The sequence below is a fragment of the Pseudophryne corroboree genome, chromosome 1 (genome assembly GCF_028390025.1).
Source record: "Pseudophryne corroboree isolate aPseCor3 chromosome 1, aPseCor3.hap2, whole genome shotgun sequence".
Lineage (NCBI taxonomy): Eukaryota > Metazoa > Chordata > Amphibia > Anura > Myobatrachidae > Pseudophryne > Pseudophryne corroboree.
The window spans coordinates 989,634,075-989,648,435 of NC_086444.1; the positions used below are offsets into that span (position 1 = coordinate 989,634,075).

The 14,361-nt window shown below is 48.4% G+C and overlaps 1 long non-coding RNA gene across 1 annotated transcript in view; it reads left to right on the forward strand.

Annotated features, from left to right (window-relative positions):
• LOC134921338 (uncharacterized) overlaps positions 1-14,361 on the forward strand; it is a 100,175-nt gene that overhangs the window by 45,933 nt on the left and 39,881 nt on the right. The window lies entirely within an intron of this gene.

The window sequence follows — 14,361 nt, forward strand, 5'->3', positions numbered from 1 at the left end:
CATGAGCCCAAAAGTGAAGAGTAGTGATGGCAGAGTTGTAGACAGAGGTGTAACTAGGGTAGGGCGAGGGGCGCCTTGGCAGGCCCAGCAGAGGGGGTTGCCGCCGATGGCCAGGGCATCATGCCTCACTCGCCCCTGTGATGCCGCAATGTGAGGGGAGTAGAGCGCAGCGTCTCTTCCTCCCCTCACCGCCGCTGCCAGAACCAGCAGCGCTGGTGTGTCCAGTCTCCGGCGGCGTTAGCCAATCAGAGCTTGCGGACCGGCTCCTGATTGGCTGCCGGTCCGCGAGCTCTGATTGGCTAGCGAACCGGCGCCACATAGCCGCCGCCGGAGACCTGGAGCGGTGAGGGGCAGGAGAGGCGCTGCGCTCTCCTCCCCTCTCATAGCACAGCCACGAAACGGGAAGAAGCGGTGAGTGAGCGGGGGGGGGGGGGGGAGGCACTGTGGGGCATGTATCTGGCACTGTGGGGCAATGTAACTGGCACTGTGGGGCAATGTAATATGCACTGTGGGGCATGTATCTGGCACTGTGGGGCATGTGTCTGGCACTGTGGGGCAATGTTACTAGCACTGTGGGGCATGTAACTGGCACTGTGGGGCATGTAACTGGCACCGTGGGGCATGTATCTGGCACTGTGGGGCATGTATCTGGCACTGTGGGGCATATATCTGGCACTGTGGGGCATGTAACTGGCACTGTGGGGCATGTATCTGGCACTGTGGGGCATGTATCTGGCACTGTGGGGCATATATCTGGCACTGTGGGGCATGTAACTGGCACTGTGGGGCATGTATCTGGCACTGTGGGGCATGTAACTGGCACCGTGGGGCATGTATCTGGCACTGTGGGGCATGTATCTGGCACTGTGGGGCATATATCTGGCACTGTGGGGCATGTAACTGGCACTGTGGGGCATGTATCTGGCACTGTGGGGCATTGTAACTGGCATTGTGGGGCAATGTAACTGGCACTGTGAAGCATGTAACTGGCACTGTGGGGCATTTTCAGTGGCCACACCCCTTCTAGTGCGTGGCCACACCCCTTCTGGTGTGTGTCCAGGCCCATTTTTTCACCACTTTGGCGCGCGCACATACTTCTTTTGGTGTGTTTTTTTTTTTGGGGGGGGGGGGGGGGGGCGCCACTCTTCATCTTGCCTTGGGCTCCGAAAACCCTAGTTACACCTCTGGTTGTAGATATTGATGAGAACACTTGGGGAGGAGATCAAATCTATTTTGAAAAGAACTGGAAATATGCAGAAGGGATCAGTGTCAATAAGAAATTTTATGTTTTGATAAGTCCAATAGACAAAAGGCTTAGGGTGAAGCCCAGAAGAAAAGTCTTGGTTGTTCCACAAGGGAGTCATAAGTAGCCGGTTTTGGATCAGTGAATAGGTTTTATTACAATAGTCCCAGATCGATAGAGAGAAACGGAGTGTCACACGCCATAGGTGGCGTTCACCGCGCTTACCACTGCGTGCCTGCTGGTCTGTGTTGCGGCCTCCACCTTCGGTGGTCCACGGGCTCCGGCGCCTGGCTGGCGCGGCTCCCGGCGGTTCCCCGGGGCAGGGGCGCCGCCATGACACCCGGCATCACGTGGGCGGGGAGCAGGTGACGTCATCAGACTGTTCTGCCAATCCAGCGGAGGCGGGAGATTCAAAGGCAGACGCCGGGCAGCGCCTCGGCGCCTGAGTATCGTCTTTTCCTCTGAAGTGGATGCCAGTGCTTCTGTCCTCGGCAGATCTCTCTGCAGTATACCCCAGTGTCTCCGGCATTTCCAGGTGTCAGTTGTTGCACAGCTTCCAGCGTTCCCAGCCGCTGCTGGGTTCCACTGCGCTCCAGTCACCAGTGCTTCTTGGAGTCAGCGTGGGCTGCAGGTTAACCCTCGCTCTCAAGTTATACAAGTCCTCAGTGTCTTTAACCCTCACTCTCAAGTTATACAAGTCTTCAGTGTCTTTAACCCTCGCTCTCAAGTTATACAAGTCCTCAGTGTCTTTAACCCTCGCTCTCAAGTTATACAAGTCCTCAGTGTCTTTAACCCTCGCTCTCAAGTTATACAAGTCCTCAGTGTCTTTAACCCTCGCTCTCAAGTTATACAAGTCCTGTGTCTTTAACCCTCGCTCTCAAGTTATACAAGTCCTCAGTGTCTTTAACCCTCGCTCTCAAGTTATACAAGTCCTCAGTGTCTTTTAACCCTCGCTCTCAAGTTCTTCAAATCATCAGTGTCTTTAACCACCGCTCTCAAGTTCTTCAAATCATCAGTGTCTTTAACCACCGCTCTCAAGTTCTTCAAATCATCAGTGTCTTTAACCACCGCTTTCAAGTTCTTCAAATCATCAGTGTCTTTAACCACCGCTCTCAAGTTCTTCAAATCATCAGTGTCTTTAACCACCGCTCTCAAGTTCTTCAAATTACCAGAGTCCTAACCACCGCTCTCAAGTTCTTCAAATCATCAGTGTCTTTTAACCACCACTCTCAAGTTCTTCAGTCACCTGTATCTATTACCATCACTCACAAGTACTTCCTGGACATTTCTCCATACGCTCCTTCTCTGTTATGTGACATTGTGTTGCTCTCTTCCTGCAATAAAGTCCTTTAATATTTTCACCAAGCTTCTCTGTCAGAGTCCTGTATGAGGAAGACCTATATCAAGCCATCCCTGTTCCGACCCAACTGTGGTTCCTCTCCTCTACCATCGGGAGAACCCCCGAGTTCACAACACCCCCAACCTAGGTCAGTAACAGTATACTCAGGCCTCATGGACCCGGGGGATCGGAGCCCAGAGGCAAGTACCATCCAGGACTTGATTTCTCAAGTACAAAGTCAGGTAGCAGCACAGGGCCAGGTGATGCATTATCTCCAGGAATTATCTGGCTGGCTGGATCAAATTCAGACTTCTCTGGCTTCAGTAGTACCGGCCCCAGCTCCAGTACCCACTCCAGTGGTAGTCTCTAGTAATATTCCATCCTCCTCTGGAACTAGGTCACGCCTTCAGCTCCCTACTCCTTCTCGCTATAATGGGAATTCAAAGAATTGCCGTGGTTTTCTCAATCAGTGCGAGGTACACATAACTTCCCTACTGATCGGTCCAAGGTGGCATACATTATTTCTTTGCTCGAGGGTTCAGCGTTGGATTGGGTGTCTCCGTTATGGGAGCGATCTGATCCATTGGTTTCTAGTTACACCAATTTCATTACGTCGTTCCGGAGGATCTTTGATGAGCCTGGCAGGATGACCGCTGCCTCTGCAGACTTGCTTCGTGTCCGACAAGGCTCTCGTTCAGTGGGACAGTATGTGATTAATTTTCAGACCATAGCCTCAGAACTGCGTTGGAATAATGATGCTCTTAGGGCTGCCTTTTGGAACGGGCTATCCGACCGCCTAAAGGACGAGTTGGTCACTAGAGATTTGCCGGATTCTTTAGAACAGTTGATCTCGCTCTGTGTAAAGGTGGATCTTCGCATGCAGGAACGAGGTGGCGAACGTAGTCGGTCAGATCGATCAAGGGTCCGATCTCTTCCGTCTAAGCAAACGATTATTCCAAGTCCTGATGAACCTATGCAGATTAATCGATCCCGGCTGTCCCCAGAAGAACGTCAGTGTCGTCGTGAGGGTAGACTCTGCCTCTACTGTGGAGCCGCGGGAAACGGGCAGTCCTAGCTTGTTCCGGAGGAGTCGAGCTAGGAGTTTCTGCTAAACCTTCTCCGCCAGTGGACTGTTTACTCTCCGTGTCTTTGTTCTCCGAGTCAATAGCCAAACCCGTTAAGGCTCTGCTGGACTCAGGGGCTGCAGGGAATTTTAATTCCCTTTCCTGTGCCCAGGATCTGGGTTGTCAGCTACGGTCGGTCGAACGACCTATTACGTTGACTGCTATCAATGGTACCCGAATTTGTAACGGTCTGATTTCAAGTTGTACAGTACCAATCAAACTGCAAGTGGGAGTTCTGCATCAAGAACACCTAGAGTTCCTAGTGATTCGGGAGATGCCCCACGATCTGGTTCTTGGCCTTCCTTGGCTTAAACTTCACAACCCTCACGTCGACTGGAGTTCGACACAAATAACATCTTGGAGTTCTTTATGTCATTCAAATTGTCTCACCCCAGTCTATCCGCTCCGTGTATCTTCCAAGTCAGATGAAGGGCTCATTCCAGAGGCCTATCGGGAGTTCTCTGACGTGTTCTCGGAGCAAGCGGACGATCAGCTACCACCGCATAGACCCTGGGACTGCCCCATTGAGCTCATTCCGGGGAAAATGCCACCTTGAGGTCGCACTTATCCCTTGTCATTGCCCGAGACCAAAGCTATGTCGGACTATATTAAGTCCAGTCTACAGAAGGGATTCATCCGCCCCTCTACTTCTCCGGCGGGGGGAGGTTTCTTTTTTGTGAAGAAGAAGGACGGAGGGCTGAGACCATGTATTGACTATCGTGGTCTAAATGATGTCACCATTAAGAATAAGTATCCTTTGCCGCTCATTACGGAGCTTTTTGATAGAGTTTGCGGAGCCCGAGTTTTCACCAAGCTTGATTTAAGGGGAGCTTATAATTTGATCCGTATCCGACAAGGGGACGAATGGAAGACGGCCTTCAATACCAGGGACGGGCATTACGAGTATCTGGTAATGCCGTTTGGCCTCAGCAACGCCCCTGCCATCTTCCAGGGATTCATTAACGAAGTCTTTCGGGATATGCTATACCTAAGTGTAGTGGTATATTTGGATGACATTCTGATATTTTCTAAAAATCTCACAGAGCACAGAATACAGGTCAAAGAGGTACTTCTTCGATTGCGAAAGAATCATCTTTATGGCAAGATTTCCAAATGTACTTTTGAGGTTCCTTCTATTCCATTTCTTCGTTACATCATTTTGGGCACGGAGCTTCGTATGGATCCAGAGACACTCACTGCCATCCGGGACTGGACTCAGCCTCTTTCCTTGAAAGCGGTACAACGATTTCTGGGCTTTGCAAATTACTACCAGAAATTCATAAAGGGATTCTTTACCATCGTGGCACCCATTACTGCCCTAACCAAGAAGGGTTCCGACCCAAGTCATTGGTCCTCCGAAGCTGTAGCAGCGTTCGCTCAGTTAAAGGCAGCCTTTATGTCCGCTCTAGTCCTTCAACAACCAAATTTTTCAAAACCATTCTTCTTGGAGGTTGATGCTTCCTCTGTAGGCATAGGTGCCGTGCTTTCGCAGTACGCTCCAGATGGGAAGTTACATCCATGTTGTTTCCATTCTCGCAAATTCTCTCCTGCGGAACAGAATTACACCATTGGAGACAAAGAGCTTTTGGCAATAAAATCTGCTTCGGAGGAATGGAGATACCTTTTGGAAGGTGCTAAACACCTAATTACACTTTTCACTGATCATAAGAATTTGCTGTACCTCAAGATGGCCCAGTGCTTGAATCCCCGTCAAGCTAGATGGGCGCTCTTCTTTACCCGGTTTTCGTTTGTTATTAAGTACCGGGCTGGGACTTTTAACACCAAAGCTGATGCTTTATCCCGTTCCTTAACAGCTTCGGATGAGGAGAATTCCGTTGAGAAGGCTTTGATTCTCAGTCCAGTTTCTATGTCAGCGGCTCCCACCGCTTTGGGTCCTCCACCTGGGAGAATGTCTGTGCCAGCTAAATTTCGACCAAGGTTGTTGCAGTGGGCTCATGTTTCCAAGTTTTCTGGTCATCCGGGAGTTCAAAAAGATGTGGGAGTTTCTACGAAGGTCTTACTGGGGGGACACTATGAAGAAGGATATTCAAGATTATGTCAACTCATGTCCTCAGTGTGCTCAGCACAAAATTCCTCGTTTGCCTTCTGCGGGGTTATTGCATCCACTGTCCATTCCTCGGAGGCCTTGGACCCATATCTCTATGGACTTTGTCACCGAATTGCCCCTCTCCAAGGGTCACAATACTGTCTGGGTAATTATCGACCGTTTCTCTAAGATGGCACATTTTGTACCTTTGACTGGGTTACCCTCAGCTCCCAAGTTGGCATTGTTATTCATCCGAGAACATTTCCGCCTGCACGGTTTACCTCAGGAAATCGTCTCTGACCGGGGGGTACAATTCACTGCAAGATTCTGGAGAGCTCTGTACGGCCTTACAAATAAAACTCAAGTTTTCATCCGCTTACCATCCACAAACCAATGGGCAAACTGAACGCGTCAATCAAGATTTAGAGACTTTTCTCCGTGTTTATCTTTCTCCTTCGCAAGATGATTGGGTGGAACTGTTGCCATGGGCCGAGTTTGCCCATAATCATCTGTACCACTCTTCGACTGGTGAGTCCCCATTTTTCATTAATTATGGGTTCCATCCTCAAGTTCCTGAATTACCCATTTGTCCTCCGAAAGAAGTTCCTGCTGCAGCTTCTACTCTTCGGCACTTCAGTCAAATTTGGAGTCGAGTTCATGCTAATCTCAAGAGAGTTTCCGGTCGCTATAAGTTCTTTGCGGATAGAAAGCGACGAGCAGCTCCCCAATACAAGGTTGGTGACAGGGTATGGCTTTCCACCCGCAACCTCCGGTTAAGGGTGCCCACTATGAAGTTCGCCCCAAAGTTTATTGGTTCTTACCCCGTGTTACAAGTCCTGAACCCGGTTGTCTGCAAATTGGGATTGCCTTCCCACCTCCGGATACCAAACTCCTTTCATGTCTCTCTCCTTCGCCCCCTTATTTTAAACCGGTTCCATATAAAGTCCCAGAGGCCAACCTCTGCAGAGTCTGAAGCTGGAATGGACTTTGAAATCAAAGCTATTCTTGACTCTCGTTATCTTCACAAGAAGCTACAGTATTTGGTGGAGTGGAAAGGTTTTGGCCCCGAGGAGAGGAGCTGGGTCAAGGCTACTGAAGTTATGGCTCCCCGACTGGTGCGGATTTTCCATTCCAGACATCCGACAAAACCTGGAAAGTGTCCGGGGGCCACTCCTGGAGGAGGGGGTACTGTCACACGCCATAGGCAACGTTCACCGTGCTTACCCCTGCGTGCCTGCTGGTCTGTGTCGCGGCCTCCACCTTCGGGGGTCCACGGGCTCCGGCGCCTGGCTGGCGCGGCTCCCGGCGGTACCCCGAGGCAGGGGCGCCGCCATGACACCCGGCATCACGTGGACGGGGAGCAGGTGACGTCATCAGACTGTTCCGCCAATCCAGCGGAGGCGGGAGATTCAAAGGCAGACGCCGGGCAGCGCCTCACCGCCTGAGTATCGTCTTTTCCTCTGAAGTGGATGCTTCTGTCCTCGGCGGATCTCTCTGCAGTATACCCCAGTGCCTCCGGCATTTCCAGGTGTCAGTTGTTGCACAGCTTCCAGCGTTCCCAGCCGCTGCTGGGTTCCACTGTGCTCCAGTCACCAGTGCTTCTTGGAGTCAGCGTGGGCTGCAGGTTAACCCTCGCTCTCAAGTTATACAAGTCCTCAGTGTCTTTAACCCTCACTCTCAAGTTATACAAGTCTTCAGTGTCTTTAACCCTCGCTCTCAAGTTATACAAGTCCTCAGTGTCTTTAACCCTCGCTCTCAAGTTATAAAAGTCCTCAGTGTCTTTAACCTTCACTCTCAAGTTATACAAGTCCTCAGTGTCTTTAACCCTCGCTCTCAAGTTATACAAGTCTTCAGTGTCTTTAACCCTCGCTCTCAAGTTATACAAGTCCTCAGTGTCTTTAACCCTCGCTCTCAAGTTATACAAGTCCTAAGTGTCTTTAACCTTCGCTCTCAAGTTATACAAGTCCCCAGTGTCTTTAACCCTCGCTCTCAAGTTATACAAGTCCTCAGTGTCTTTTAACCCTCGCTCTCAAGTTCTTCAAATCATCAGTGTCTTTAACGACCGCTCTCAAGTTCTTCAAATCATCAGTGTCTTTAACCACCGCTCTCAAGTTCTTCAAATCATCAGTGTCTTTAACCACTGCTTTCAAGTTCTTCAAATCATCAGTGTCTTTAACCACCGCTCTCAAGTTCTTCAAATCATCAGTGTCTTTTAACCACCGCTCTCAAGTTCTTCAAATTACCAGAGTCCTAACCACCGCTCTCAAGTTCTTCAAATCATCAGTGTCTTTTAACCACCGCTCTCAAGCTTCTCTGTCAGAGTCCTGTATGAGGAAGACCTATATCAAGCCATCCCTGTTCCGACCCAACTGTGGTTCCTCTCCTCTACCATCGGGAGAACCCCCGAGTTCACAACACCCCCAACCTAGGTCAGTGACACCTTGGTCTGGGCTTCATCCTGAACAGCGAGTAGGGGGAGAGAGAGTTCAAAGTATCTGCCTCAAGATCAGCCCATGCTCTGCAGTGTCAACTGGTGTGAGCGAGGTCTGCCTGGATTAGATGAGTCGCTAAGTAAAATTTCTGAAAGTTCGGGAGACCCAAGCTACTATCTTTGGAGCAATAACATATTATTCAAAATCACAGTAAGTGGCATATTCAATTAGCTGTGTGGTTAAATGCTCTTCAATTAATTAACCTTTTCCCCACATTGAAAATCAGGGGATAACGCATGGAAAAGCACTGATTTCACGTAAGCTGCGGGAGCAGTGGGTTTTCCCCATACGTTAACCCCCGATGGTGCCTTTTTCCCCCGCACACTTTTCTTTGCATCTCCTGAAGCTATGAGAAAAAGTAGACCTTCTGGGATTAAAGTGCAGGTTAATTCTGATAATCACAAAAAAATGGGAGTGCTAAGGAGGAGTATATGTTTAATAAAATAACAAGAATAAAAAGCAAGATAATTGCAACTATGTACATATATTAATAATAGATTCACAGAAACATCAATAGTAGCTCTATAAAATGGTAATTAGTGAAATAAAAACAATTGATGGACATCAGGCTGTAACAATGTTGAGAAAGCAGTCTTTTTCAAATATACACCGTATTCACAGCAATATGAAACAGAGGAGGATGCAGGTCAAAAAGTTGTGGTATTATGGCCCTCATTCCGAGTTGATCGCTCGCTAGCTACTTTTAGCAGCCGTGCAAACGCATAGTCGCCGCCCACGGGGGAGTGTATTTCCGCTTTGCAGAAGTGCGAACGCCTGTGCAGCCGCGCGGCAACAAACACATTTTGTGCAGAACAAGACCAGCCCTGTAGTTACTTATTCTGTGCGATGATTGTTGCGACGAGTGACACGGTAATGACGTCAGATACCCGCCCAGCAAACGCCCGGCCACGCCTGCGCTTTTCCAAACACTGCCTGAAAACGGCCAGTTGCCACCCAGAAACTCCCTCTTCCTGTCAATCTCCTTGCGTTCGGCTGTGCGATTGGAATCGTCGCTATAACCAGTGCAAAATCACAAAGGACTTCGTACCCATATGACGCGCGTGCGCATTGTGGTGCATACGCATGCGCGGATTAGCCTTTTTTTCACTGATCGCTACACAGCGAACAACGGCAGCTAGCAATCAACTCAGAATGACCCCCTATATCCAACTTAGGGGGTAATTCAGGGTTAATCGCAGCAGCAAATTTTCTAGCAGTTTGGCAAAACCATGGGGGTCTTTCCGAGTTGATCGCTAGCTGCATTCGTTCAAGGTGCAGTGATGAGGCAAAAAAATGGCACTTCTGCGCATGCGTATGCGGCGCAATGTGCACGCACGACGTACTATTATAATGAACAATGTATTTTCACACAGGGTCTAGCGAAGCTTTTCAGTCGCACTGGTGGCCGCAGAATGATTGACATGAAGTGGGCGTTTCTGGGTGTCAACTGACCGTTTTCAGGAAGTGTTCGGAAAAACGCAGGCGTGGCAGAAAAAATGCAGGCATGGCTGGGCGAACGCACAGCGTGTTTGTGACGTCAAAATAGGAACTGAACAGTCTGAAGTGATCGCAAGCGCTGAGTAGGTTTTGAGCTACTCTGAAACTGCACAAAAACAAATTGTAGCCGCTCTGCGATCCGTTGGTTCGCACTTCTGCTAAGCTAAAATACACTCCCAGTGGGCGGCGGCATAGCGTTTGCACGGCTGCTAAAAACTGCTAGCGAGCGATCAACTCGGAATGACCACCCATGTGCACTGCAGGGGGGGCAGATATAACATTTGCAGAGAGAGTTAGATTTGGGTGGGTTAGTTTGTTTCTGTGCAGGGTAAATACTGTCTGTTTTAATTTTACACTGCAATTTAGATTTCAGTTTCAATACACCCCACCCAAATCTAACTCTCTCTGCACATGTTATATCTGCCCCTCCTGCAGTGCACATGGTTTTGCCCAACTGCTAACAAATTTGCTGCTGCGATCAACTCTGAATCCCCCCCTTAATGTGCAGGTTTTGAAGAATATTTTCACCTCGTCAGACATCCGCCCTCCAAACGCCTGGACACATCTGCGTTCAGATCTCCACACCCGAAAAACGGCGAGTAGATGCCCCAGAACTCCTCCCCACCATCAATCTTTTTGCGATCATCGCTGCAATCACTTTCAGCCCTGGCGACGTTGATGGCGCGCGGGTGCATTGCGGGCACCGCACAGCCGCAGTCCCGACCCGTTTGCACCACGGTGAAGAACCACTGCGTGTGAATGAGTCGGAATGACCCCCTATCTGTTCACAGCAGTGCAAAAAAACCCTAGCGAGAGATCAGGTCTTATTTAGGCCCAATGTGCCTTACCCCCTTAGTTCCAGACCATAAGTTAATGCCGCTGTGTACAGACTGGTTAGACTGCAAAACACTAGAATTAGCAGAGTCTGTATACCTGCCGTTCGTCCACGGATTAAGCTGTAGGTCCGTCCCAAACCGCAGCATTAACTAAGTGGCTGTAAATTGTAAAAAATACAGGGGTGTTGTATAAATAAAGGTACACTGGCCATGTCTTGTATGCTGTAAAAATACAGGGGTGTTGTTAAAATACAGTGGTGCTGGCCCTGTCCTTTATGCTGTGAAAAATACAGGGATGTTGTATAAATAAAGGTACACTGGCCCTGTCTTGTATGCTGTACAATTACAGGGGTGTTGTTAAAATACATGGGTGCTCGCCGTGTCCTGTATGCTGTAAAAAATACAGTGGTGTTGTTAAAATAAAGGTACACTGGCCCTGTCCTGTATGCTGTAAAAATACAGGGGTGCTGGTCCTGTCCTGTATGCTGTTAAAAATACAGGGGTGTTGTATAAATAAAGGTACACTGGCCCTGTCTTGTATGCTGTACAATTACAGGGGTGTTGTTAAAATACAGGTGTGCTGGCCCTGTCCTACATGCTGTAAAAAATACAGGGGTGTTGTTAAATTACAGGGGTGCTGGTCCTGTCCTGTATGCTGTAAAAATACAGGAGGGCTGTGAAAATACAGGGGTGCTGTGTTCCTGTATTGTATGCTGTAAAAATACAGGGGTGTTGTTGAGTAAAGGTACATTGGCCCTGTCCTGTATACTGTAAAAATACAGGGGTTTTGTTGCTAAAATACAGGGGTGCTGGTCCTGTCACGTATGCTGTAAAAATACAGGGGTTTTGTATAAATAAAGGTACACTGGCCTTGTCTTGTATGCTGTAAAATTACAGGGGTGTTGTTAAAATACAGGGGTGCTGGTCCTGTCCTGTAAGCTGTAAAAATACAGGGGTACTGTGAAAATACAGGGGTGCTGTGTCCCTGTCATTGTATGCTGTAAAAATGCAGTGGTGTCGTTACAATAAAGGTACACTGGCCCTCTCCTGTATGCTGTCAAAATACAGGGGTGTTGTGAAAATACAGGGATACTGGTCCTGTCCTGTATGCTGTAAAAAATACATGAGCGTTGTTAAAATAAAGGTACACTGGCCCTGCCCTGTATGCTGTAAAAATACAGGGGTGCTGTAAATATAAAGGGGCACTGCCCTGTTTGCTGTAAAAATAAAGGGACGCTGTCCTGTGACATGGAGAACCAAAATTTGGAGGAAAAAATAGTGAAAGATCAGGAACCACTTCCAGTTCCTAGTACTAGTGCTGAAGCTACTGCTGCCACCAGTCATGACATTGACGATGCAATTCCATCAACGTCGTCTGCTAAGGCCGATACCCAATGTCATAGAGGGCATGTATAATCCAGGAAGCAAAAATTAATAACCGGAAGAAGAAGAAAAAATCTGATGAGAAACGTAAAATTGCCAATATGCCATTCACGGCATGGCCTATGTTCATGACTGGTGGTTCAGCTTCTCATGAAAATGGAAGCCCAAGAAAAAACAAGCCCAAGAAAAAACAACTGTGCGTTCAGACTCACAAATCCCCAAGGAGAGTCCAAGTGTGATATCTAGGCCTGACCTCCCAAGACTGCATGGGTAGAGGAGGCACCTACCACCATTTGCACGCCCTCTGCAAGTGCTGGGAGGAGCACCGCCAGTCCAGTTGCTGAGTTTGAGATGTCACTGTATAAGGAGGATATTGGTGTAGCTGGCGCTGAGGAGGAAGTTGATGATGAGGATTCTGATGGTGATGTGGTTTGTTTGAATAAGGCACCAGTGTAGACAGTTGTTGTCCATGGGATGAAAAAGCCCATTGTCATTCCTGGGCAAAATACCAAAAAAGCCACCTCTTCGGTGTGGAATTATTTCTCCACAAATAAGTAGGGGTAAGGACGTTAATTACCTAGGAACAGCCATCACTTGCAGCGCATTCATCATATGTCATTGTCAAGTTTAGAAACTTTGGGTAATAGCGTAAGCAGTGCACTGACACCTAAATCCCTTTTTCCTGTTGTATCCAAGCACCCTGCAATCCACACTACCAACTCCCTCAAAGTCAATTTCCTCCTCAGTCAGGAATGTCAGTAGTCCTGCAGGCCATGTCACTGGCATGACTGATGAGTCCTCTCCTATCCGGGATTCCTCTGAAGGATCCTTGAGTGCTAAGCCAACTGCTACCGCTGCTGTTGCTACTGGGAGTCAATCGTCATCCCAGAGAGGAAGTCGGAAGACCACCTGTACTACTTTAATTAAGCAATTGACTGTCCAACAGTCCTTTGTGAGGAAGATGAAATATGACAGCAGTCACTTTGTTGCAAAGCGGAATACTGAGGCCATAAGAACTATGCTGGTGTTAGACGTGCATCCGGTATCCGCCATTAGTGCAGTGGGATTTAGACAGTTGGATATACCTTCCTACCTCTATGTCTGTCTGTTTTTACCCAGTTTTGTTCTATTACTATTGTTCTAATTGTAAAGTGCAACAGAATATGCTGCGCTATATAAGAAACTGTTAATAAATAAATAAATACTGTGTCCCCGGTACCAAATCCTGTCTATATTCCACTTCAATAGGCAAGCGATTCCCTGACTGTACAGGGACATTAAGAAAAGTGTTCTTAAAAATGCGGTTGTACCCACTGTCCACTTAACCAGGGATATGTGGACAAGTGGAGCAGGACAAAGGACTCCATGACTGTGACAGCCCACTGGGTAGATGTATTGCCTTCCGTAGCAATAACAGCAGCAGCAGCACCAACAGCAGCATCTCACAAACGCCAACTCGTTCCTACTAGGCAGGCTATGCTGTGTATCACTGGTTTCCGTAGGAGGCACACCACTGACAACCTCTTACAGAAACTGAGGGACATCATTGCACAATGGCTTACCCCACTTAGACTTTCCTGGGGATTTGTAATATCTGACAACGCCACCAATATTGTGTGTGCATTACATCTGTGCAAATTCCAGCACATCCCATGTTTTGCATACACTATTAATTTGGTGGTGCAGATTTTTTTATTTTAAATGACAGGGGCGTGCAGGTGATGCTCTCGATGGCCTGAAAAATTGCAGGCCACTTTCGACATTCAGCGACTGCGTGCCGAAGACTGGAGTGCCAGCAAACACTCTTGAACCTGCCCTGCCATCACCTGAAGCAAGAGGTATGCTTCAGAGGATGGAGGAGCAGCAAAAGGCCATTCAAGAATATACATCCACTTATGATATAGGCAAAGGAGGGGGAATGCACCTGACTCAAGCACAGTGGAGAATGATTTCTGTGTTGTGCAAGGTTCTTAAACCCTTCGAACTCAGTTCAGACATTGCCAACAAGAGTCAGGTCATTCCCCTCATCAGGCTTTTGCAGAAGCAGGAGCTAAGATGGAGCGATTCCACAAAGTATGTGAGACTTTTGAATGGAGCCCTGCATTCGCTTTGCCAGGATTCAAGGGTGGTCAATCTGTTGATATCAGATCACTACATTTTGGCCACCAAGCTCAATCCTAGGTTTAAAGCCTACGCTATATCTCTCTTTTTAGCGGACACAAGTCTGCAGAGGTTCTGGGGAGAAAATTGTCAGCTCAAGTGGAACGTAACCCGTCAACAGCTCCTCCTTCATTTTCTCCCGCAACTGGGGCTGCGAGGAAAATTTCCTAGCCAACCTGCTGTCGGTGATGCAGAGCAGTCAGGAGCAAGTATTGACAGCCAGTCCAGACTGAAGGAGCT